This window comes from Anomalospiza imberbis, chromosome 7 (assembly GCF_031753505.1).
Source record: "Anomalospiza imberbis isolate Cuckoo-Finch-1a 21T00152 chromosome 7, ASM3175350v1, whole genome shotgun sequence".
In the NCBI taxonomy this organism is placed as follows: Eukaryota; Metazoa; Chordata; class Aves; order Passeriformes; family Viduidae; genus Anomalospiza; species Anomalospiza imberbis.
The window spans coordinates 31023425-31047851 of NC_089687.1; the positions used below are offsets into that span (position 1 = coordinate 31023425).

Genomic DNA, 24427 nt, shown 5'->3' on the forward strand with positions numbered 1-24427 from the left:
GTCAAGTACTCTTCAATACTAAACCCAGAATGTTTCATACAGGACTGCTTCTGGCTTAGTGCATTTAGGATATGTTTGTACAAAGGATCGACCTTTATAAGGATGTTGCATTGGTTCACTAGAAGCTCTCTGAACTGATTCCTCTTTGAACTAAGAGTTTCCTAGAAACAGACCTTTATGGTTTGTCCCCAGTTGTTAATGTTTACCTTCTTCACTGCCACTTACAAATAAAGAGAAGTGTTAGAATACTGACTTGAAAATGTAGGTACACATATCCACCCCTGTAAATAGAAAAGTACAGAGAAAAGATTTGTGAATGGTATTGTGTATTTAATAGGTAAAGAATATACTTCTTTAAATTGGAGAAGTCCCTTCACAGTTTACTGTTTGATGGTTTCACTGTTTTTTTTTTTTTTTTTTTTTTGGTTTTTTTTACTCAGTTGTGAACATTTTGCAAAGTTCTGAGTTTTTTAGTTAATTCCCTGAGGAATTCACTGCTCAGCAACCAAAGGTAAAATGATTGGAGATACCTACCCCTGTTTGTTTGCTTGTTGCACTACTTGGTTTACCAGGTAGTTGAGATACCAGCCCTGCCTGTGGAGTGCAAGGTATGTTGTGTATTCTGTATTGTGTTCTTTTCCTCTGAAATATTTAACTGCTTTTGTTTTCAAAAGCATTTTCATAAAGTGAGCACTGGTAATGGGGTATGAAAGTTGAATCTGCTTAAAGGAAAAACAGTGAACTCAGACCCTTTACTTTAAACTGTTTTGTTTCTTTGGTGAGAAATCTTAACTCAGAAATTCCAAAGGAGTAAGTAGGTTCATATCTAGTAATTTTAAAATACTACAGTCACTGCTGTATTTGTTTCTATGAAGTACATGGCGGATGTCCTAGGAATCAGAGTAAAGACTGTTTCTGCTAGGGAAGAGTGCAACTAGTGGGTGTAGCTTTTCTGAATCTAGCACTCTGGAAGCGGTAATGCCTTTCCATCTGCCTGAAGGCTGGCCTACGTTCAGGCTCTCCAGGAATATATTTTGCTGTACTCTGCATTCTCGAATTTAGTATTAGAGAAGTTAGTAGTAAGCGTTAGAGTAATAAGTCTTTTCTTGTCTTTCCCTCTGTAGTTTCACATTCTCTTTCCTGCTTGTGGGTGCTTTAACTGCATGGTGTAATAAAAAGTACTCCTGGAATAAGATTATGCCTTAGCTTCTGCTTTTAAAAAGACACTATTTTGCCCCTCTGAAAGGCAGAAAAAACTGAACGAGGAGATTTGCTTAAAGGCTTGCAGGGAGTATGGACAAAGTGCATGCTGCTCAATCATGCTTTTTTAAATACTTCAGCTTGCCCTTTTGTGGGTCAATATTTCTTTCTAGTTAAACTTTATTTCCCTTGTGGTCACAAGGGAAGCATGCAATTGTGTGCTTTTTACTCTTAGTATAGGGTGATGGAGCAATCTGTTTTCACACATGCAGAGTTAAGAGTTCTTAATCCTTTGTAAAATATAAGGGAAGTAAGTTACTTACATTTAGAAAATCTGAGTCCCTTCCTTTGGCAGAAAAGGGAAAGAGAAGGCACAGTAGATAGATATCTAAGCATAACCCATTAAGATCAAAAAAAACCACCCACAACAACAAAACACATGATAAAGAGTGGCTCAGAAAACATCCCAACTTTTTCATGGTAGGTCATTGTTCATGTCAGGAGGGAGGGAGACAATATAACAGGATATCCTCATCCCAGTGCCACCGGACTCGAGTCTGAAGGCGAGTCCTGCCTTGAGCAGCACCACCAGCGAAACGTGGGCTTTTTCTCTCTGTCCGTGTCCTTGGCCCGTCCCAGCTGCAGCAGCTGCAGCACCTACCCCTGTCCCTTCCGCGAGGTGCTGCCGCAACGCTGCCCCTCCCCTGGTGTATGGGCAGAGCCGAGCGGAGCCCGAGCTCCGATCCTGGGAGTGCCACAGAGCAGAGCAGAGCCCGAGCTCCGATCCTGGGAGTGCCACAGAGCAGACCGGAGCCCGAGCTCCGATCCTGGGAGTGCCACAGAGCAGAGCGGAGCCCGAGCTCCGATCCTGGGAGTGCCACAGAGCAGAGCCCCTGCTCCGCTCCTGGGAGTGCCACAGAGCAGAGCCCGTGCTCCGCTCCTGGGAGTGCCACAGAGCAGAGCCCGAGCTCCGCTCCTGGGAGTGCCACAGAGCAGAGCAGAGCCCGAGCTCCGATCCTGGGAGTGCCACACAGCAGAGCAGAGCCCGAGCTCCGATCCTGGGAGTGCCACAGAGCAGAGCAGAGCCCGAGCTCCGATCCTGGGAGTGCCACAGAGCAGAGCAGAGCCCGTGCTCCGCTCCTGGGAGTGCCACAGAGCAGAGCCCGAGCTCCGATCCTGGGAGTGCCACAGAGCAGAGCAGAGCCCGAGCTCCGATCCTGGGAGTGCCACAGAGCAGAGCAGAGCCCGTGCTCTGACTCTCGGGAGTGCCACAGAGCAGAGCAGAGCCCGAGCTCCGATCCTGGGAGTGCCACAGAGCAGAGCAGAGCCCGTGCTCCGCTCCTGGGAGTGCCACAGAGCAGAGCGGAGCCCGTGCTCTGACTCTCGGGAGTGCCACAGAGCAGAGCAGAGCCCGTGCTCCGATCCTGGGAGTGCCACAGAGCAGAGCCCGTGCTCCGATCCTGGGAGTGCCACAGAGCAGAGCAGAGCCCGAGCTCTGACTCTCGGGAGTGCCACAGAGCAGAGCGGACCCCGTGCTCCGCTCCTGGGAGTGCCACAGAGCAGAGCGGAGCCCGTGCTCTGACTCTCGGGAGTGCCACAGAGCAGAGCGGAGCCCGAGCTCTGACTCTCGGGAGTGCCACAGAGCAGAGCAGAGCCCGAGCTCCGCTCCTGGGAGTGCCACAGAGCAGAGCGGAGCCCGTGCTCTGACTCTCGGGAGTGCCACAGAGCAGAGCGGAGCCCGAGCTCCGATCCTGGGAGTGCCACAGAGCAGAGCGGAGCCCGAGCTCTGACTCTCGGGAGTGCCACACAGCAGAGCGGAGCCCGTGCTCTGACTCTCGGGAGTGCCACAGAGCAGAGCGGAGCCCGAGCTCCGATCCTGGGAGTGCCACAGAGCAGAGCGGAGCCCGAGCTCTGACTCTCGGGAGTGCCACACAGCAGAGCGGAGCCCGTGCTCTGACTCTCGGGAGTGCCGCAGAGCAGAGCAGAGCCCGTGCTCTGACTCTCGGGAGTGCCACAGAGCAGAGCGGAGCCCGAGCTCCGATCCTGGGAGTGCCACAGAGCAGAGCGGAGCCCGAGCTCTGACTCTCGGGAGTGCCACAGAGCAGAGCCCGTGCTCCGATCCTGGGAGTGCCACAGAGCAGAGCAGAGCCCGAGCTCCGATCCTGGGAGTGCCACAGAGCAGAGCAGAGCCCGTGCTCCGCTCCTGGGAGTGCCACAGAGCAGAGCCCGAGCTCCGATCCTGGGAGTGCCACAGAGCAGAGCGGAGCCCGAGCTCCGATCCTGGGAGTGCCACAGAGCAGAGCGGAGCCCCTGCTCCGCTCCTGGGAGTGCCACAGAGCAGAGCCCGAGCTCCCATCCTGGGAGTGCCACAGAGCAGAGCGGAGCCCGAGCTCTGACTCTCGGGAGTGCCACACAGCAGAGCGGAGCCCGAGCTCTGACTCTCGGGAGTGCCACACAGCAGAGCGGAGCCCGTGCTCTGACTCTCGGGAGTGCCACAGAGCAGAGCGGAGCCCGAGCTCCGATCCTGGGAGTGCCACAGAGCAGAGCGGAGCCCGAGCTCTGACTCTCGGGAGTGCCACAGAGCAGAGCCCGTGCTCCGATCCTGGGAGTGCCACAGAGCAGAGCAGAGCCCGAGCTCCGATCCTGGGAGTGCCACAGAGCAGAGCAGAGCCCGTGCTCCGCTCCTGGGAGTGCCACAGAGCAGAGCCCGAGCTCCGATCCTGGGAGTGCCACAGAGCAGAGCGGAGCCCGAGCTCCGATCCTGGGAGTGCCACAGAGCAGAGCGGAGCCCCTGCTCCGCTCCTGGGAGTGCCACAGAGCAGAGCCCGAGCTCCCATCCTGGGAGTGCCACAGAGCAGAGCGGAGCCCGAGCTCTGACTCTCGGGAGTGCCACACAGCAGAGCAGAGCCCGTGCTCTGACTCTCGGGAGTGCCACAGAGCAGAGCAGAGCCCGTGCTCCGCTTCTGGGAGTGCCACAGAGCAGAGCGGAGCCCCTGCTCCGCTCCTGGGAGTGCCACGTGTGCGCGGGGCCCGTGAGCGCTCCGGGGGAGGGATGGACCAGCTGACAGGACAAACAGCGCCTGCCAGGCCTGTGCTCTGCCGAAGACCTTGGGGAGCCCGAACAGTCCCAGGCTTTCTCCTCTGCCCAGCTGCTGAAGTCAAACTTTGAGACCCTTTTCTTTCATCATACTTGGATGGAATTAACCAAGTGGTTCAAAAGCTGTTTGTCAGGAAGTGAAGGAGGTGGCGGAGAGCAGTGTGATTGAGTAAGTTCTGTGTCCTTGGAAGAAAGTGGGAAAAAATATGTCCTGTCTGAAATGTCAGTATGTCTACTGCTAACAGCGCACTGTAACAAACTGATGGAGTAGTCCAGAAAAAAAATAAGATGAAATTCAATGCAAGGCCCTACATTTAGGCACAACCAACTGACTCCTCAAATACTGGGTAGGAAATGCGTATCCCCTGTTGTAGAAAGTAAGTTTGAGGTTATAGCATAACAAAGAGAAAATATAGGTAAATGTGAAAAAATAAATGGAAATGGGATCTGTAGCATGTATGCTTCATTAGTTGAATCATACAGCATGCTGTTCTCTTTGAAATTGAAAAAAATTGAGACTTACATCCAATTTTTCTTTTGTATCGGTCTTGAACAGCAGTGATAACCAGAGAGAAGCTAGAACAGTGTAACAGCTGCAGTCAGAGCTCTAGGAAGTGCTGAGTAAAGCACTCTGGGGAACCCTGCCTGGGCAAGGAGGTTGGACTAAGTGACTTCCTGGGATCCCTTCCAACCTTACCCATTCTGTAATTCTGTGAAATGAGTGAAAGAATTCAGGACATTTAGAGACTGAGGTGATGTGCTAACCATACCTGCCTGTGTAAAAGGGGACAGAAATAATGTGTAATCTTGCTCGAGAAGACAAGCATTAGCCAAGTCAGATTACAGCATACTTGAAACTCTGCAAGTTGTGGAGTTTCCAATCCTGAATCTTCAAGAGCTGGTACAATTCTTTCCCAGCTCTGTTTTTCTCCAATTGCATGTAACGTATTTCTGCAGTTCTTCCAGTTCAGTATTTCCTCTAGTACTCCTGCTGAGGCAGTGGACTAGTCTTACTGTTCACCTTCAGTTTATAAGCAATTTCTGGATTTGCTATTAAAAGTAGTTCTGCAGGATTAGTAAAATGCTTGGAAAGCTTTTTTAAGAATTTAAGGGTATGTTTTTAGTACTGTCAAAACTTCACAATTACCACAAGCACTAATACAGCAAATCTTCACTGTATTTCAGAATGCTCACATAATATTCCTGTGCAGAGCCTGCCTGCATTTTATGTGTACATCTCCTGTCCAGCCTCCTTCTTTGAGCTCCTTTAACTGTTGATACCCTGCTGATTTATGTAAGAGCTGCAGCTCTTAACTTGGGGAACTGGGACTCTGTATTTTCTGGGCCTGCTTCTAGAAAGGCACAACTTGGTTCTCAGGCTGCTGAAAAAGTAAATACCATGTACGAATTCCTTAATTTCTGGGAGCTTCCTTCCACTGGCCAACCACATCACATGTAAGAACAGACAGGGAGTTATAAAAATATGTGGTCTGTCCAGCTGGGAAAGAGGGAGGAGGAGATATCCACGTTAGAAATATTTGTTCAGCTGCTATTGGAGTAAGGCCAGTCAAAGTTACTGTTTACAGTATGAAGTGTGCTGCAGTCCATTTATCTTCTTATAACCAAACAAGATAAAGAATCCATTCTTTGGGACAGTTTTGGCTTTATTTGCTTGACTGCAATATACTATTCCCTGTCATCCTGTACTGACCTTGGCATTGTTTAGCCATGCCTGATGGGAGCAGACTGTGACACAGCTGGGGACCAAACAGACACCAAGCAGGCTGTGGAGCTTCCTTAGTGGCTGTCTAAGCACAGACACAGCTGCTTTGCACAAACCCCCTGCAAATTTCACCATTTTCACTCCGCAGATATCTTGAGCATAATCTCAAGGTATCTGTGGAGTGAATGGATGGTATCAAACTCTCCTACAACCCCTGCACACAGTGAGGCACTCAGAATACAAACAGCTCTTGGAGAGAAATGCACAAAACAGCACTGGTAGAATATGCCCATCAAAGGAATGTAAAAAAAAAATTAAAAAAAAAAATTAATTGCTTCTCCAGGGAGAAAGGTTTTGTATAAGAACATCTCCTGAATGTCTTTTGAAAAGTTTCTTCCCCCTCTGGAATACAAGAAACTTTGTATGTGTTAGGAAGCCTCTATTTACTTCATTTTAAGACAATGTTTCTCTTATATCTTACTATAAAGCCATTTTTGTCTTGCATCCATCAAGGAGCTTTAACTATAATTTTAATGCCTTTGCTATCCAAGGATAGCCTTATCAGGGATTTTCAGTTGTCAAAGAAGTAGTCCTGCTTTGGCTTTTTTGTTTTCTTTTTTTTTTTTTTTTTTTTTTTTTTTTTTTTTTTTTTTTTTTTTTTGTCCTGATTAGTGCCTGATGCTGGCAGATGCCAACAGCCACCATGCAAAATTCACAGTAGCTACAAAAGAACAAAATACATCTCATCACCTTTAATTCCTTCCCCTGAATCTGTGTCACTAGGCTCATCTTCATCTTAGCCAAAAGAGGGAAAAGAAACTGTTCTCCCACTGTTTGTTTCCTCTATTTTCTTTATTTTTTTGTGACTGTGTAGACACAAGGAGGAACAGACTTTGTAAACAGCAGAATCAGACCTGAGGAGGCCTAGTGTTTGGTTTTACACCAAAGGCAACTGGATTAGAAAAGAAGAGAGATTGTCCTTTTCTTAAGGTGATTGCTTAGGTATGCTCCCTCTACAAATAATGAATTCTTATTCAGTTCTGCTTTGCTAACAGAGAGTAAATTTTCAGTAAGAAAATGGTAACATGGCTTATTTACTTGGATTTTTAGTACAGGTTACCAGTTGAAGTTCAGGGCTATATAGGAATGTACAGTTTTGTTTTATCTGCTTAGCTGTGATAAAATCTAAATGTTGTCTTATCTAAATGGAACAGAGCAAAGAGAAGAGGCCAAGGCTGATAGCTGGATGTTCAGCAGAAAGCTGTAACTTCAGGCTGATTTTGTTCTTCTTTTTCATGTTGCCTCCACTGTCTAGTTGGTATTTCCCACTTGGTCACAGAGGACAGAGGTTAGATCAGTATCAGAGCATGGAAACAGAAGTGCTAGAAGAAGATCGTGTGAGTAACCTCAGCACTTTCTGGCAAATCCTCTCAAATGTCACAAAGGATTTGAAGCGCAGGTCAGCATTCTCCTCAACACTCCACATCCACAGAGCTCCACACCATGGAAGTTGTGCCTGTGTGTTCAGGATAGGTGCTGATTTCTCAGTCTATATGTTTCCAGTGCGTCATATATTTGCTGAAGATAACTTTGTATGTGTTGACAAATTTAACACCAGCAGAGAGGGATAAAGAGGGCAGCCAGCTGGGGGCACCTAGCAGGGTTCTCAGTGGTTTTCATGGACTGCCCTTGTGACCTAGTGCCAAACATGGTGGCCAAGGCAACAGTAACTTTTATTTCTGTAGTTCATTTAAGGTGTGCAGCATTTCTTGGGATCATACTTCAGCATTACTTGAGGTAATTCTGTGGAGATCTCCATACACTATAATAAATTCCAAGAACCTTCACACTGGGAGAGTACAACAAGCAAATTATTAAAATTAACAAAATTACATATTCAGAGAATAATTATTACCATTTTGGTGTTCTAATTCTCTTTATTAAAAGACAGAATCAGTAAGAAAAAATTAAAATTAGAATCCTTCTTGCTAATACTTCAGAATAGGAGGATATTAGTATGCTTACCTGCTTCTTGTTAGATACATTAAACATTATTTAGTCATTATATATTGCTGCTTGTGAAAACTGTTACTGAATAAAAGTTTAAGCAATAAAATAATGAGGAATATCTCACTTCAGTATCTCACTTCAGTCAGTATCAATTGTACTGTATCGATTCCTACAGTGCATTTTTATTCAGCTAACTTTGCTTATATCTGCGAATGACACTGTTAATAAAAAGGGAAAGACTAGTTTCTCAGGACTATCCTGAGGAAGTGATACAAGGCATTATTAGATGTGCTTGAGGATGACTCAGTGATTCTTAAGTTACATCATGCTAAATAAATTATGCCAGAAGTTTGGCTACAATCACAGAACGGCAGGATGGGGAAAGTAAGCTGGTTCTGGAGGCTGAAGTACAAGCATTAGTTTGAAGTGAGCAAGACAGTTCTGACTGGGTTTCACAGAGAAGCAAAGTAAGACTTATAAAAAGAGAGGCATGAGAGACTGGGATGATGAAAGGAAGAAGGAAGTGCAGCAGCCCAGCAGGAGTGTGTGACGCAGGACATGCTGCAGATTAAGGATTACTGGTTTCATGGGATTACCTCTCTTTTAGTCATTTTAATTGCTGCACCCTTCAGACCTTCAGTTTATTCCATGCACATTCCCATCTTTCCCTGGTCCCTTAGTCTGAAGCATCACTTAGTCCCCTGCAGTAAACTGCCTCTAGATCCTCCTGCTGCCTCTGAAGTCACCTGGACTAAGAGAGCTGTGTACCATCCTACTGACACTGAAAGCTAATTATTACAGGTTGGTTGTGTCTCAGGCTCAGTGACTGCAGGGAATCATCATTTCTGGATTCTGAATATCTCAGTTACTTGCTGTTGAAATCTAAAAGACTAGGATGATGAAGCAAAACGTGTTTAGGGATTTCAGGAAAATGAGCAGCCTATCAAGCAGAGACCAAATGGAATTACCTAATTAGAGCTGTGCTGAAGAGTTCAATGAGTTCCTCACAAACTTGTGAGAAATACATAGCACAAAGTTAACTGTGATTATCGTGAGTTGAGGGTTCATTCTGTATAGCAGAAATATGTGGCACAGAGTACCTACAACCCCTATGCCATGTGAATACAGCAGCTTTGCTAAAGTAGCAAATTAACTCAGCCTGTCTCTTCAACAGACCCCATGTGCCCAGCCTCCCACAAATCACAGTTCCATAAAGGAATCTCTGGAAACACCACCCTCTGCTTTCTGAGTGAACTGCCTTCCACAGAGACTGGGGAGCTGGGCCGCCCACTATTCCTGCCTAGAGATTATTTTGCTTTTCAAAGATGGATTTTATTTGCAAGAAAGTTTACATAATGACAGGTAAGTTACAGATAAAATGCTGCAGCTTCAAGTCGCTGTGGCACCACAGATGTTTTTCTTACCCCTCTCATATTAAAAAAGGCATGAGAACATTTCTTTATGTGATACCCAAACTCTTGGGTAAAGGTAACAGAGCAGATGGTTAAAGAGTAATACACTTTCTGTTTTTCTTAAAAACACCAAGATGTTTTAAATAGTCAGATACTATGTGGATGGCAGTCAGCCATTGTGGAGAGGTTAAGTCAGCCAGAGAGGTGGGAAGTAACACCCCCACACTGAGCAGAGAAAATATGTCTTCCCTCTCCAATTTTGCATTGCCTGTCCCCTGGCACTTCTGATGAGAGGCTGCTCTACCTGACTTATTCCTTCCCTTATCTCTGTCCCTATCCTTAACTCTCCCAGGGTGAGCTGGCAGCAGCTGTGGTACAACGGGGCCAAAGCGAGAGGCCCTGCACCCTGGCACAGGGGCTGGAAAGAGGGTGGCACTTGTGCTGCTGGCAGAGGGGTGTCCAGCCACCTCAGACAGACGTGTCCAAGTCCAGCCCAGCAGCCTGCATGGCACCCTTGCTGCTGATAAACCCAGGACTTCAGTCTAGGGCTCTGTCACACCAGGCCACAAGGAATAAGGGAGAAGGTGATGAGGCACACAGAGAAACTCAGAAGGCAGCTCTTGTCTGTCCTTTCACCTACGTGATGCTGAAGACCAGGAAACAAAGTAATTACAAAGCCTCCTAGAGAACATAATTAACTCCAGCTGGAGCTTTTCAACTCAACCTTTTAAAATCTTTCTCTCCTCATTAAGGGCATTAAGCAGTCACTTCTTCCTAGATCTCAGAGAGAATCACTTTCCTCATATTAATACAGTCTTTAAATGACCAAGAATTGTTCTTTTCTCCCCTTAGTCCTAAGAAATAACTTACAGATCATGTACTGAGAAAATCAGTCTCACCAGGGAGGAGTACAGGTGGGAGATGAGTGATATCTGCTACCCATCAGTTCTAGGTAAGAAGGCACACCTGTTCTGAGGTGTGTTAAATGCAGAGAGCTCACAGAATGCTTTGAAAAGGTTTTGGGAACTTTCTGTTAAAAGCTGATATTGTGGAAGGGAGAGCTACTGTAGGAGAAAACATATTTGCTATTCTCTTTCTCTCAAGGAGAGAGAAAAGGTAAGAGAATGCTTTTTCATCCTTTGTGGCCAGCAGCTAATCAGCAGGTTGGAACAATAGGGAACATGAATCGCTTGTATGTGCTTTCCAAATGCAGTGCTATTTTAGGTATGAGTCTAAGGGCATGATTCAGCAGTTTCTTAGCCAGCAAGTAGTGCAGACCAATCTCAAGAGTATTTTAAGACTCATGGTATCACATGTTTCTTAGTAATGGTTTTCCTTTCTTCTTTTATCTATGGTTATGTAGTAATTCTGTTAATGCATCACTCATTAGTAAGTATGGGAAAACATTGGGTTATACAATATAGTGAGAGAACTCAAATGGATACAGTGATCTCTAAAGGTGTTCCTGCTGAATAGAATTGTCTGTGGAGCTCTTTAACAAACTTTAATTTTTGTGAGACAGTTAATTTGAATTAAAGATTGCTGAAACCCATGAAATACAACCACGGCAGGGTTAACTCTGAACCGTATTAGTTTTACTAACTTTGCATGCAGGTAGGAGGGTTAGCAATCTTCTCAAGGCTGCTATTACCAGCTTGTATGTCTTTTTAGGATTGGGGTTCTGGTTGCAGTTACTCATTTGGCATCGTCAAAAAAAGATACAATGGTCAGAGGTCAGCTGTAAGGCTGGAAATTTGAACTGACAGTGTAAATGTGAACATAAGTAGAATGAGATAGGTAGGATTCAACTACCTTAAAATGCAGGGTGTGTGTGAGAAGCTCTTGCTCAATCTGCAGTCAGGGATGCACCACTTGTGTTCACTCTGTATAGGAGAAGCACAGCTTCATGAGCAGCAAGCAGTGTTCTTGCTGCCTGTGCCACAAATATCCTGATCAGAACTAAAAAGGAAACAAAACTCACATGATAGAATCTTGAGCAGTTTAAATCCCCTTTCTTTATTCACACTTAACACTGCACAGATCCCCTCTCCCCCCTGTCCTGCCATCTCAGTGCTTACTGGCTCATAGCATGTGAAGGACTGTCCTTGGGAAGAATCCTGATTTGGTGTTGCACTGTGGGAAAACCCTTTGGCCTCCTTGCTACAGTAGCCTGCTTGTTCCATAACTCAGCTTTTGTGGTTCCTTCACAGTTTTCAGAAAGAAAATAGGGTAAAGCACATCTGATGCCCCTTGGCATGTTCACCCCATTCCTTGCATTGAGAGGAAAAAAAGCTTGTGTGGGCAACTTCCAGTATCTGTGAAATCAAACATGTTTCTCTGGAAAAACATTTCATGGTATTTCCTCTGCAGGGAGGGGCTGGGAACAAGAGGTGGAAAGAATCCGACCTGATAGTGCAGTGCTCAATGAAAAAAGTGAAAAATTATTAGTGCAGTTCTCAGTGGAGGGAGTGATTCCTGTTCTTCATGTGGGAGGCAGGCACCAAAATGCCTTTGCAGCTTCAGTCCATGATCTAGAACTAATGTGAAGTGTCCATTAGTCAGTGGAACTAGATATTGATTCAGTGACTGAGCTGGGGGAAAAGAGACTTTTGGCTAGGTGAAAAACATCCCAAATACATGGGTCTCACTCAGACTCAAGCACTTGGATGTTCTTGGCAAAGCCAGAAAAAAATTAACAACAAAAGAACACACACTCCAAAATATATTTTGGGAAAGACAAAATACTGAGCCTTATACAAAGTTACCTCTAAAGAAGAGTAACTTTGCAAAGTAGGACATTAAAATGTCATGAAATGTCAGACCCTAAACAACTTACTTGCTTGTTTTTCTTTACTACAGTGAAGAGGAAAAATCTGTGTATTTTGTTTGAAGCTGTTCTGTGATTTAAACCAAATTCCCACCAAAACTTCCTTACTGCAATAGCCCCAGCCCACTCACTTGTATTTTAGAGGAGTAAAAGGTTTATGAAAATGAAATGGAAATAATGAGTGTTATGTCACATCAAGGCACCAGAATAGCAACAAACCAAGACATTTTTAACAAAATAAAACTCTTCCAAAAAGACATAAGTGGTCCTTTGGTAAAGGTAACAAGAAAATGGCTGTTAAAGGTTTGGGGGCTCCCATGTTCCCTCAGCTGTTCATGAGCAAGATTAAAAAAGTCAGCAGTGAAATGCAAATGTGGGACATGTCATGTGGGGTTTTCTCTGTGTGTTTCTGACAAATCAGGGCTCTTTAAGTTAAGAAACGAATAAATCCACCCTATGAAGTCTTTTTTAGAAGATCTGTTAAAAGAATTCTGTAGTAGCTGGGTACCAGACTGAAAGCTGACCTCTGACTACAGGCTTAACACAGTATGAAGTAGTTACTTACAATGAAAGCTTTTTTTCCCCCTGGGTTCCCACAGAGTTAACAGTTCTGTAAGCGAGTAAAGGCAAATGAAAATATGAAAGCTGCACAGACCTCTGGCCTTGTCAGCCACTATGTAAGGCAAAGTTCAGCTCGCTGCTCTCCATCGCTGACATTCTTGGCAGGCAGGACCAAGCTTTCCTCCTACCACTGCTGGAGCCCTGCCACAGCTGTGCTGAACATCTCCCTGCTTTAGGCCCTGAGAAGCTGATGGAGGACATTTGACATTGTACCTTTATCTTTTTTTAATGGAGAAAAGCTACTCAAAACTGCTGTGTTTGCTCCTTGAGAAATTCTTTAAGCATTGAAATTTGGCTGGAAGCTTCAAACACTTCCAACAGGTCCTTCTATTAGACAGAAACACTGGTAATTATTTTACAGTATCTTGCAGTTGTTTCAGATTCTTTTACCTAAGGTGCTCATGAAATTCCTAGGTGGTGACAGCCTTTTTATCTCCTTGTAAGAAAGTTCCTTACCAACACACACTGTGATTCTGGTTGGGGATGTGCCTTGCTTTTACCTGCTTTAGCTTTATTCTTCTGTGTGAAACATCCTGTTACTCAGACTGTACGTGCCAGTGGTTCTGGATGTCTGGAAAATCAAACACCCTTTGGTGTAAGCACTGAAATCACTTCACTTGGATGTGTTGTAAACATGTTAAACAGTGTTTAATGAAAATTGAGAAAATTCCGTACAGGATCTTCCAGCATTTCAAAGATTAAAAAAAATATTGCCTTTATCAATCGACTTCATTTTTGGATTCTGAAAATGTTTATTATTAGAAAGAGAAGGATATAAGCTTAAAGGTTGAATACTATAAATGTGGTAAGTCTATTGATTTGAGGCCTAAACCTTTATTTTTTTTCAAGTAAACTTTCATTTTAAACTATTGCATCAAGCATTTTACACAGATTCCCTGCATGGGCTATTACCTTTAGGAATGAGAAGAACCAAAATCCTTGCTTGTCTTACTGGTGAAGTTTTATCAGAATACCACTTACAGCTGATAACAGAGTAATATTCCACTTTCCTGACTGCAGACTACAAGTTCTTCTCACAGGGTCAGGAAGTGTATGTTTTCTACTGTCAGACAGGTTTATTACTACTGATATATGTTTTGAATTGCATTAAATATCACAATCCTGAATTCTGATTATCAAGTCACAAAAATGCTTTTGCAGAGCACAATAATGTATCACCTCTAAGTAGGAAGCAATTTTTGCTTTGAAGTAAAATAGTTATAATCTGCTTGCTAGGATTTTAAAATTTTTTGCAAGTTCAAGTTTCTTTTCTAGAAGTTTCATTTCAATCATTAGAATGATTTAAGCTTTGTGGCACTCCAACTCAAATAATGAGCTCTCCCTTTGCCTGTAACAGTGCACCTTATTGGCTCTGTTTCCTGAGTAACACAAAAGCCAGGAAAACTGCACAGTTTAAGTTGAGAGACTGCAAGTGAAAAATCTAAGTTTTCCAAACAGTCTGGGTCCTGTTCACTGGCTGAGGTGTAGGAGTGGACACAAGAAAAATTTTCTGCAATAACCAACACTGTAAAGGAAGCTCTCACGTTTTGAGAACAGATTGTTGTTATCACCCTTTGCAGAAAAACAACAGAAATTCGTTGGATTCTGGTAACTTCTGGCTAAAAACTACCAACAGGGTAGAAATTTCAGCTGTCCTGCCCTCAAACAGAGTTAATACAAAGGCTCTCTATGAACTGGGAGTCAGCCACCTTTGAAATCAGTTACTTTGAAATTCAGAACTGCTGGACATCTTCAGCTTGATATCCAAGCTTGAGCTTCTTCCTCCCCTGAGCTTCCACAGGAGTGGTAGCACTTCAGAGGGGTTTGTTAAGAAATGTCTCAGAGCTCCTGGCCCACACCACCCCCACTTTCCCCTCCATCCCTCCTGGCACACTTCACCTCAAAACACAGTGTGACACAGGCTCAGTCCTGTCTTAGTGTATCTGCAACTGGAAAAGATCAAGCTAATTTTGAAGGAAAATCAGTAGTCTTGACTTTATTTTGTTAGGCTTTGAATACTAATTACTGACAAGATAGTGGAAATACTTCCTTAAGGAGAGATGCAGGGTACAGTAAAACATTTCTATGCACATTGAAAAGATGTGGTTATGAGGTCAGCAAGGTAAAACACCATCTGCAGTGTGCCAGGTCTATGCTTAATTTACACAATGAACTTCACCTCAGCCATGAAATAAGTGTCTTCCATGCAGCCACTGATAAGGAAGATGGTGCTGGAGAGCAGATTCATCTGCATTTTCCAAGGCTGGGAATAGCAAGGATGCATTAGTCACTGAACAGCCTGCTCCAGTGCCTATCCAGCATCAGGAGGGCCTACTGTGCCTTTTATGAGAGGATCTTTCTACTCCAAAACATTAATTCTGTGTGAACCAGAAAATTCATCTGGTGCCCTTTACCTCAGGATCACTTGTTAGAACATGTTCTTTCTGTCCTTAGAAAGAAAAGCTCATGTTTTTCAGCACAGATACTGCAAACATAATTATGCTGATACTTGTACTTGGAGAGTTTCATTTCCTTGAAGTCCTTCTCTTTTCCCTGACCTTGGAAAAACAGAAATGCAATTAGGAACTTGAATCGCTGTCCATTGGCTATTTATGGAAAGTTGTCACATTGCTCACATGATCTCTATTTATGCCCTTGAAAAGATCTAATGCACTCTTTCACTGTGCATGTAGTCTAGAATGAACCTCTACCTCTTGTTTGCACTCTTTCAGAGAAGTTATTTTTTTCCTAAGAGAGGCTTAGAAATTCAAACCAAACCAGACCAACCTAAAGGGAAGGTCAATATTTAATGAGTCATAAATATACGCACAATATTAGTTTCAAGTAACTTCAGATTCTAGGATAAGAAGGGGTTCTCAAATGAAATTTTAATTTAAAAAATTGGTTTTGTAGGAACCAAAACCATTTCGGGCCAAAAGTAATTTTTACATGATGCAGACACTTGCCAGAAAGGCAGGGATGGCAGGCAGCAGCTGTGGAATGACTGTGTATTGCCAAGAGGCTCTGAGCAAGAAGATGCTGCAAAGATATTCAGACACTTTGAGAGGTGAGTGGTGTAAAATGAACTAGAACAGGACAAAATCCAGTGAGGTACGTAAAATCCTATTCTGTCTGCCTACAGAGCTGTAAGAATAAATTTCCTTACCTGTCATCTGCTAAAGTTAGGCATTTTCTCTGCCTTTTGGTGAATGCAAATTATTTTTCACTCAATTTGTTTCTACAGCATCAGAAATACATTATTTTTAATAACTCCCAAAAATACTTGTGCCTCTGCAAACAGGGAATGTGGGTTTCTCAGCTGAGTCTGGTGGTTCTCTCTGGTGAAGACCCACATGTTCAAAGGAAAATGAGTTATGCTTGATCAGCTTTTGCACTTCAGTACCAAAACCACAATAAGTGCATTGTGAATGAAGGTGCAAGATCATGTAAGCATATAGGTACCATCAAACTCTACAAGTGCAAGAAATCTTGATATTTTAGAAGGGAAGTTCCTTTAAAAAGGAAACCTTTGCTGTAAATAGTCTATTTTAATAGATCAAAACTTCAGTTTAGTGCATTCTGATTCTAGCAATAAGCATGCTCAATGATTTGCCCCTGGGAGCAAGCAAATTCATTGTGCTCATGACATGTAAAAATATACAAGAAATAATACTTCTGAGGTTTCACATCCTTTCACAGTGTAATCAGAAGACCCAGGAGTAGATGTCTGAGCAATGATAGGAGTGCAGTGGAGTCATATGTTTCCCATGGAAATAATTTGTGACTTCCCTCTCTTTACTGCCACAGATCTTCAAAGCACAAAACCAGCTTGTATTTTAAGCAGAACAATTATTTGCTTTACATCAAAGTTTTATGTAGCTCTTAATTCAAACTGGATTTCAAAGGAATGAAGTTAAGTTAGGTCTCTGTAACACATGGGTGGTGATGTGTTTTCCATTCCTGGTACACTTTCTATTGATAGATCTTGACATACTTTACAAACGTTAATAATTCAGCTGCTTACCAGAAAGAAAATATGGTTTGCTGTTTCAGAAGAAGAATTATTGCCAATTCCTTCTTCTTTTGCAGAGAATTGTAAAAGCAGTCATCTCTACACCTAAACTGCTGTGTAATTGCAGTGTGATTATGGTCTGATGTATCTCCAAGTGTTTCAGTTGAAGTGTCTGGATGACCTAACCCTATATTTTTTATTTTTGCCTCTCAGGACTTTTTTTGCTGCTTGTGTTTTTTCTAGGAGTCAGAGTTTTGAGTTCTATTATTTAATGGAGTAAACTGCTGTCTGAACAGATTGTTTGCCATCCCCCTTCTGATACAATTAGACTACTTGGAAAATTAATTAAAAAGCAGAAATGGGATTACTCATACTAAAAAAAAATCAATATTTTTACTGTAAGACTCTATTAACAAAGATAGCTGTTGAACATAGATAACATAGATAACCCATTTTTTTTTGATCCATGTTAGACAATTTGTTTCTTCCTCAAAAGAATAGGTCAGTGTTTACTAGTAAAAAAATGGGAACTGTAATATTATTTTATTTGTGCTGATTGGATCATAGAACAGCTCGAAGCCTTGTCTGGGATCCCTTGGTGTAAGTGTGTTCAGTTTGTCACCGTGGTGACAGTGGCCCTCCTGTACTGTGGGACTCTTAGTTCTGTCTGTGAAATTGCTGTTTCTGCACATTATTTGCAGAAGGCTGGTTGCGAACATTTTGCTTTTGAAATTCATACTTAGTCCAAAACTTGCATGAACTGATTGTTTCTGTTTTCTGGAAAGGTTAGAACGGCTTCACTTGTGTAATGGATTTACCCTAAACTCCCCATTTGAGCCCTTATGTGTGTACGTTCAGGAAGCTGTATGCCTCCCTAGGACAACAGGTGAGTGCAGTTGGTTTTCAGGGTTACATTTGCCTCGCAGCCCTTTATAAAGGGCTGTGCAGACTTGATGGTTTTCAAATGGAATTAGGTCCTGATTATGCCCAAGAACAAAATTAAGGCAAAAATTGTTTTCTTTGGTACTCCTTGTGGTCAGGAGCTGAGGCAGCAGAAGTGCTTTGTTTTCCAGGCCACTGCTGCACCAGTAACAGCCAGATCAGGGCTGTCAGCTCTTGCAGATAATAACTGTGTCTTCCTGCTTGTGTGACTGAGATGGGCAAAGGCTCCTCTCAGAACAGGGAATCCTCTCTCCTCAGCCCCAAACCTCCATCTCAGGTAAAATCCCAGTCAGGACCAACAAATAAATATTTCTTTTTAGCATCTGCCTCTTTGTAACTCAGTGCTGTTAACATTTCTACTATATAGTTTTACTTTAAACCTCCATGTTTTCTTTTTGTACTTACAGACTCTTGATTCTTTAGCAAGATGAATTTCTTTCCAGGCCAGGAGAGGTGTTTAGGGAACAGAAATAAAAGTGGAGTCTCTAAGGAGTCCAGTTTAAACAGTGTGCTTTCTTCAATTGCCTTAGACATCTTTGCCTGCCTTCAGACTGACTTGTTTGTTCAGACTGAAAGACTTGCTGGAGTCAAATCCAAGGGGAATAACAAATATTCCATTAACCCCATTACACAGAGCCACTGAGGTGGCTCTATCTGATGGCTAATTTCTGTAGTAAGGGACAGAAAAACTTGAACATTTAAATTGTTTCTAGCAAGAAACTAGAGCCCAGTGGAAGTCATCGCTCCCCTATTCTCCTTCACTGGTGGACAGGGTGAATTTGCATGCTCTGCAATTTTTTTTTACCTTTTTTTTTCTCTTTCACAATGGATTTTGGGTCAGGATGGCTACGTGGTGTTGCTGAGGGCAGGAGAGCTGCATCCACGCCCAGCCCTATGAAATACATGTTGTCCCATGAAGGAAGCCAGCTCTGGGGAGCTGGAGGAAGGAAATAACTCTTCCTGTTTTGTATTGGCCCCAGACACTCTAAAGCTACTTTTGTGATTAATTTAGCCAAGTGCCATTTGAGAGATGTATATGTTGTTAACCTCTGAATGTCTTTTCTCTTTGGAATTCAAACATGGTATAAAATCCTTGGTACAGGTACATTTTTTAAATTAAAAAAAGTATATTTTTTCTTAGTCATACAGTTACCACACATCACAATGGGAGGTAAAAACACTCAGTAAGAGGTCCACTTCATGCTTTCTCTGTTATTTTACAGTGGGTTTTTTTCAAAAAGTAGATTTTATCCTAGACAAAAGTTGCTTTTATAGATAGCTCCTGCAGGACGAGGCCACACGGCACAATGGGAGGTAAAAACACTCAGTAAGAGGTCCACTTCATGCTTTCTCTGTTATTTTACAGTGGGTTTTTTTCAAAAAGTAGATTTTATCCTAGACAAAAGTTGCTTTTATAGATAGCTCCTGCAGGACGAGGCCACACGGCACAAGATGTGCGTTGTAGGAAGTAAATCATTAAGGATTGTCTGTATTTCTTGTTGTGGTCCTTTCTGTGGCTCCAGAGGCCTTTGTGGGAATATATTCCACTGAAATAACAGAACCATCCCCTAATTTATCTACTGTGTGATTAATTCTTTAGCAAAATAATTAAATAAGTGAGGTAAGAAAAAACTTAATGGGAAAACTGAAAAAAAAATCCATGTTAAAATGGAATGGGGGAAAACTAAAATGAAGACTGCACATTACTCAATAGTTGTTTTGATTTTGTGGTTAGTCAAACTGTCCTTTCCCTGCACAAATGAGGATTGCTAAGCACGAAAGATCCCCTTTTCTGAGCAATCCAAGCCACAGCTTATGTGCTGTGTCAGCTTTCTCACCACTTTAGGTACTGTGAGCAGCAGAGAACTGCTGTCACTTGTGACTGGTTCAATGACCACGAGTAATGGTTGAGGAATAAAAATGATCCTCAAATCATATGATTTTGATCTGGAAAACATGTTCTTAGAATTAAGGCAAAGTTTGGCATGTTTTTCAGCTTTCATTTACTAAAAGGCAAGATATTTCATGTGGCAAAATATAAATTTAAAAACCATGTGTGAGAAATTAAAAACTAGAAAGGATTAAAGGAAACTGCTTTGGTATATTGTCCACAGCAATGTTATTGTCCCATGCAAGATCAGAATTCTGAGTAGTGTAAGGAGTTATGGATCATGATTTTAGCTTTATTCTTTGGGATATATGGCCTCAAAATTGTCTCATTTCATATGATAATTTGAATCTACCACTATTTGTCTACTATGTAAGCTTTTGATAATAATTGGGATTGTTTTAGTTTCTCCAGAAGTGAAATCAAACCCTGTGTATTTAAACACCACCAGCGTGCTTGGAGGCATTGCTGCTCATTCAAGCACTGGTGCCTCCAGCTGGATATGTAGTAGGAGGCCTTTGTAACCCAGTACAAGATTTTCCTAATCCTTTACATACATACAGAACAACTTTTGTTCTCTTATTTTTTAAAAGGCTGTAGGTCTAAAAGCTTTTCAACTATAGGATACACAGAACAAGTTTCTCAACAGGATCCTTAATTCTCCAGCAGAGAATCCTTAAATTGTGTGATAGTGCAGATAGTTACCCAAATAATCCCAAGAAACAAGGCTTTAGTAAGTCCCTGACACAGGCTAAGGCTTTTCAAGGAGTTGGTTTTTTTTTTTTTCCCAATTGTTCATAATTTATGATTCATAAATTCCTTAACTGCTGAAATATTGCAGTGACATCTTGTGCCAGCTTCCCTAAGGATGCAGAAAGTTTATATCAAACAGTACATTATTTTAATGCCATGGAGCAAGATTCCTCATCCTTTTGGTGGCAGCCTCACTTTCAGGTTTGTGGCTGTGTGGTATAATTTCTGCCTTAGAATTAAAAGGTTTGAGCTTCCAGCTGCCTTTACAAGCCTTAGCTCCTTGTCAGTAGTGCCTGCAGTAGATAACAGCTCCTGTTTGTTAGGTAATGTGTGTGTTACTTGGAGAAAGTGCAGCCCAGGGACATGAGGTAACCTACACCTGCCATGACTCTGAGAAAGGCTCCATTCCATATGCTTGGAGATAGAGAAGTATATTTATCATGGAAAATGTGAAAAAGCATCTGTAGATATGCACTGGTATTCCAAAGCTGTAAATTCTTCTGTGCCATGCAACCTTAGCAAATACAAAGTACAAATATAATTACATGCCTGATTACCTTGAGCTGTTATGTGCTACAGTCATGAGCCAAGGAAGATCAAGTCACTGTTTGTTCAGCTGAGACTTTTGCTCAGCAGAAGGGTCCTCTCTGCCCAACTTCTCTATCTGACTGAGCTCATGGGCTTCAGCAGCGTTTGTTTGTAGGCTTGGATGTGGCTGTAGGCACAGGCAGCTGAACTGCTGTCCAATTAGCTTTTCTTTTGGTAGATCTAGGAGCTCAGGTCTTTGGAGAGATAAAGAATGTCATCAAGTTTTATACACCAGTAGCATGTGCTTCATCTTTTGGAACCCCTTCACCTTAGGTGGTGTTGGAAAACCAGAAGCTGGTTGAGCAGCTGTGGTGCCTACCTCGTTGACATGAAATTTCTATCTCCTCTCCTACCTTCATTTCCACTCTCTGAAAGGATCTAGAAGTCTCTGATTTTTGCAAATGTATATATATGTAATTCCTAATGCACCTGAATTGTCCCAGTAAATTGAATTAGACTAACTTTCTGTGCTTGAACTCATGTGGAAGGACTGGGTCTTCTAATTGTAACTTTAGTGTTGTTAAAGTTCTGAACATAGACTGAGAAAAATCCAGATCTTACTTGAACTAGTAAAAATCAATGCACTAAAACTGCATCTGGTACTGTAGGAACAACTTGTCTGGCAAAGTGAACATTTTCTCTGACTGGATTTGATTAATTAACAGTGTCCCTTGGTCTGCTGCTCTACCTTCCCTGCACATGCAGCTTTATGTAGGTACAGTCAGGGCTTGGGGGCAAGTACTTATTTAGTGCACTGAACTACCAATATTGCAAGCTAGCTTTGATTAGAATTGCTCCTTTTTGTCCTTTTAAGTAGTACTGTCTGCCCTATTGTTTTAGAAAAATTAAACTAAGGAAATAAGAAATTTTCTGTGTACATCATCTGGTTCTGATTACCCACTTTATTTTCTGAATAGCAGTGGAACATATTCAGCAAATCAGTGTGCAGTCCACAAATGTGGTATTAATTAATGAGGTACATGCTTTGGACTTGGCTGCCACCAGCTCAGTGGTTTCTGAGCATGTTGATGCATTGCAGAGAGTTCCTGATTTCTATGGCTACCTCCCAGCTGGGAGTTGATATTGCTTAAACTAAATACTGGGCAAAATACTGAAGGAAATATATTCTCTGCTGTGCTGTGGAACGTCACCCTGAATTGTATTTATGGGGAGCTCACAGGATCATTTTACATTAATTATGATTTCTGTAGAATAAACACAGAAGTAATTGGCTCAAGTATTATAGGAATATAATTTAATTACAGGCATGAAATTTAGTGTGAATAAAGAGCAGACAGTTTTCTAGTAACATCTTAGTGGATAAATTAAAAAACAAATAGTGCCAAAAGTTGCATTTCCTCTTTCACAGTAACCTGTTGCTTTCAGAGGGCAGCAATAGACACCACTGAAAGAATTGAATGGAACAAGTGGTTAGAAAAATCTCTCTAGTGATATCTGTCATCAGAAGAGTGATACTTGAGAAGGTAAGAAATTCTTGGCTTGTTTTATGGAATATACCATTGACATGTCAAATTCCTTTGAAGAAGTACTACACATATCTAAAACGTGTTCTACCTTTCCATCTTTTCATTTCCTCTAGTTGAGGGCAGCCCTGGGACTGTATTACATTAGTGATGGGTGCTGTGTTTCCTTCGCAGCCATTCTGGGGGCTCCAGCCAGTCCTGCAGAGCTTCCCTAAGCTGTCAGCTGGGACTTGCCATGTGCCTCTGAAGAGAAGGTGCTGTAAATCCCAACACCCACTCGCACACGTGTGGGATGTGTCAGCACATTTGCAGCAGGTGGACTGACAGAACAAGCCCAGACCCACTTGCCAGGCTACTGCATCAGTGTTTTCCCTCCCTTAAAGAGCAGAAGTGTAACAGAACTGTGTCCTCCGGAAACTGGAGGCTGAAGGTAGATTTACTGTCAGGAAAACCTTTCAGAGTAATTAACTCATACTTCTTTTATTTCTAACCATTACCCACAAGCATGGTGTGCCTTCCAGCCCTTGCTTCCAGATACAGCTGTAGCAAAAGAGTACATAAAAAAATAAATTAGTTAATTTCTAATAGTCTATAAACATTTGAAGGATGCTGTGAACTTTCCAAATTATTTTTTGAGGTTACTCATTACTTCAACCAATTAATGTTTGTTTAAATGCAAACAAGCTGTTTTGTAGGGTTGTTTGGTTTTTGCCCCATGCATGAGGGACTTACAAACTGAGCAAATGAAACACTTTGGGTTAACAAACCCTATTTCTCCAAAGCCCATAATCTCAAATGACAAATATTATTGCTCTTAGAATTGGGGCCATGAGGGTGGATGGGAAATCAGCCTGGGTTTTGGTTGGTTTTTTCCTGATGTTGTTGCCTTTTGGTTTGTAACCCTCAAAGCCATAAAATTCATAAACCTGAGCCTCCAGGATTGGCTTTCAAGATGGACTTTGTCTCCATCGATGTCCCAAGAAAAGAGACAAATATATTTGCAGTGTCCCCCCTGTGCCATATCTGGAATATATATTTGGCCTTACCAGCCCCAACAAACCAGATGCTGACTCTCACCTCTGCTGGTGCCAGTGACCACACACAGCCTCCCTTTGCCCCAGATGATGTTTGTGCTCTATTTAGACAGCAGACACCCCTGGGATTACAAGACAGGCTTTACCTGGTCTAAAGAAGCAATTATGACCTTTTTCCCCTCTAAAAACTTGGACTAGCCTAATATTTGCCAGTAGCTTTCGACCCCTCTGATCTGCAATATATACATTGTAGCCCTATTTCACTATTGTTTTACAGAAAATAGCCCCAGATATACCTGGTATTTTGAATCTCAGTAGCAGCCTTCCAAGAGGGCACTTCAGCATTTCTGAATTGCTCATTTTTCCAGTTTTTTGTTACTCTATTTTTTCTTCTCTTAAACAGATATTTCTTTCATTTACACTAATTTTGCTTTATGAACATGAAAACCTAACCTTTTTGTGGGTGAACAGTAAATACAGGATTAGCAAACTTGCACAATGGCTTGGTTCAAATTTCATTCTTTGCAGTGTGATCTCCTTAATGAATAGTCAAGTTGAATTTGGAAAATGAATGCAGGACTCAAAAAACCTGCTTTGTACCACTCAGATTCTACTTAAGAAATAATTAGTGTTGACTGGATCTAATAAAAAGGTAGGATTTTCAATTTATAATTTTGAATTGAATGTTTGCTATGGAATTTCTTATTCTTCTAATTTCTTGAGAAATAGCAGCACCTAAAGATCCCGTGATAACTTCCTTGGAACCCTGCTGATTTAGTTCTTACTAAATTCTATAGATTTGAGCCTGTAGTTATTACGAAACTTAAAGGAAAATG

General features: G+C 42.4%; 1 long non-coding RNA gene across 1 annotated transcript in view; it reads left to right on the top strand.

The window, feature by feature from the left end:
* Window positions 1-24427, top strand: part of LOC137477392 (uncharacterized) — an 81622-nt gene that overhangs the window by 41350 nt on the left and 15845 nt on the right. The gene's annotated exons all lie outside the window — the stretch shown is intronic.